Source organism: Petromyzon marinus, unplaced genomic scaffold (genome assembly GCF_048934315.1).
Source record: "Petromyzon marinus isolate PM22_M1 ecotype Great Lakes invasive population unplaced genomic scaffold, UKy_Petmar_22M1.pri1.0 PM_G_Scaffold_134, whole genome shotgun sequence".
In the NCBI taxonomy this organism is placed as follows: Eukaryota; Metazoa; Chordata; class Hyperoartia; order Petromyzontiformes; family Petromyzontidae; genus Petromyzon; species Petromyzon marinus.
In genome coordinates this window covers 205,001-207,500 of record NW_027422689.1, presented here as the reverse complement: position 1 = coordinate 207,500, position 2,500 = coordinate 205,001, and positions in this window count along the sequence as shown.

Below are 2,500 nucleotides of genomic sequence, written 5' to 3'. Positions count from 1 at the left end.
TGTTCCCGGCTTAACGCACTGCTTCCTGTCAGAGAGGAAGTCTGTGATCCACCTGCAGGTGGAGTAGGGCACGTTCAGCTGGAAGAGCTTGTCCTGAAGCAGGGCAGGGATGATGGTGTTGAAGGCAGAGCTGAAGTCCACAAACAGGATCCTGGCGTAGGATGCTGGGGCGTCCACATGCTGTAGGGTGAAGTGGAGGGCCATGTTAACTGCGTCGTCCACAGACCTGTTGGCTCTGTAGGCAAACTGAAGGGGGTCCAGGAGAGGGTCTGTGATGGCTTTGAGGTGTGCCAGGAGCAGGCGCTCAAAAGACTTCATTACCACAGATGTAAGGGCGACCGGTCTGTAATCATTTAGTCCTGTTGGCCTTAGCTTTTTGGGCACAGCGATGATGGTGGAGGACTTGAGACAGGCTGGTACATGGCATGTCTCCAGGGAGGTGTTAAAGATGTTGGTGAACACCGGAGACAGCTGGCCAGCGCAGTGCCTGAGGGTGGCTGGAGAGACAGAGTCCGGCCCGGCTGCTTTGCGTGGATTCTGCCTCTTGAAAAGCCCATTAACTTCTCCCTCCTGAAAGGAGAGAGTCGTTTCTGTAGTATGGGTGGGGGATGGGGCCTCTTGGGTGGGAAGGGGTGGTTCAGGACAGTCCAATTGTCTTTCAAATCTACGGTAGAACTCGTTCAGGTCGTTGGCTAGGCGGGAGTCGTTAGTGGTGTGGGGCGCTCTGGGTTTGTAGTTGGTGATGTGCCTGAGCCCTTTGGCAGACAGAAGCAGCGTCGTTAGTAGAGAACTGGTGTTTTAGTGTCTCTGAGTACAGTCGTTTAGCCTCTCTCACCGCTTTGCTAAACCTGTTCTTCGACTCCTTGAATCTGTCTCTATCCCCACTCCTAAACGCTTCCTCCTTCTCCAACCTCAACCTTTTGAGCTTTGCTGAGAACCAGGGCTTGTTGTTGTTAAAGTTCACCCTGGTACGTGTTGGGATACAGCAGTCCTCACAGAAGCTGATGTACACAGCCTCTGTGAGTTCATCCAGACTATTGGTAGCAGTCGTGAACATATCCCAGTCAGTACAGTCTAAGCACGCCCGCAAATCTTCCACAGCCTCACTGGTCCACTGTTTAGATGTCCTCACAGCAGGTTTACAGAGTTTTAGTTGCTGCCTGTATGCACGAATCAGGTGGACCAAGGGAGTTCTGTGCGAGCCGAACAGCCCCGTGACCCACAAGAGAAACATCCCCGCCAAATTCGAGCGTTTGACGGGGTCTATCCGTGAAAAAATATTCACGTTTTTGAGTGCACATGCATTTCTGCTGCAAATGCCTCTGGAAGTTTCATGCCGTTCGTATGCCAATTGTGGCAACACGAAAATGACCCGTTTTCCCATTCCGAGGGATTTCTGTGCGACCCTAACAGCCCCGTGAGCCACAAGAGACACATCCCCGCCAATTTCTAGCGTTTCACGGGGTCTATCCGTGAAAAATATAGACGTTTTTGAGTGCACATGCATTTCTGCTGCAGATGCCTCTGGAAGTTTCATGCCGTTCGTACGCAATGTGGCAACACGAAAATGACCCCTTTTCCCATTCCGAGGGATTTCTGTGCGACCCTAACTAACAGCGCCCGTGAGCCACAAGAGAGACATCCCCGCCAATTTATAGCGTTTCACGGGGTCTATCCGTGAAAAATATAGACGTTTTTGAGTGCACATGCATTCCTGCTGCAAATGCCTCTGGAAGTTTCATGCCGTTCCTATGCAATGTGGCCACACAAAAATGACCCGTTTTCCCATTCCGAGGCATTTCTGTGCGACCCTAACAGCCCCGTGAGCCACAAGAGAGACATCCCCGCCAACTTCTAGCGTTTGACGGGGTCTATGCGTGAAAAATATTAAAATTTTTGAGTGCACGTGCCTTTCTGCTGCAAATGCCTCTGGAAGTTTCATGGCGTTCCTATGCAATGTGGCAACACGAAAATGACCCCTTTTCCCATTCCGAGGGAGTTCTGTGCCACCCTAACAGCCCCGTGAGCCACAAGAGACACATCCCCGCCAATTTCTAGCGTTTCACGGGGTCTATCCGTGAAACATATAGAAGTTTTTGAGTGCACATGCATTCCTGCTGCAAATGCCTCTGGAAGTTTCATGCGGTTCGTACGCAATGTGGCAACACGAAAATGACCCGTTTTCCCATTCCCAGGGATTTCTGTGCGACCCGAACAGCCCCGTGAGCCACAAGAGACACATCCCCGCCAATTTCTAGCGTTTCACGGGGTCTATCCGTGAAAAATATCAATTTTTTTTTGACTGCACATGCATTTCTGCTGCAAATGCCTCTGGAAGTTGCATGCGGTTCGCATGCAATGTGGCGACACGAAAATGACCCGTTTTCCCATTCCGAGGGATTTCTGTGCCACCCTAACAGCCCCGTGAGCCACAAGAGAGACATCCCCGCCAATTTCTAGCGTATCACGGGGTCTATCCGTGAGAAATATTCACTTTTTT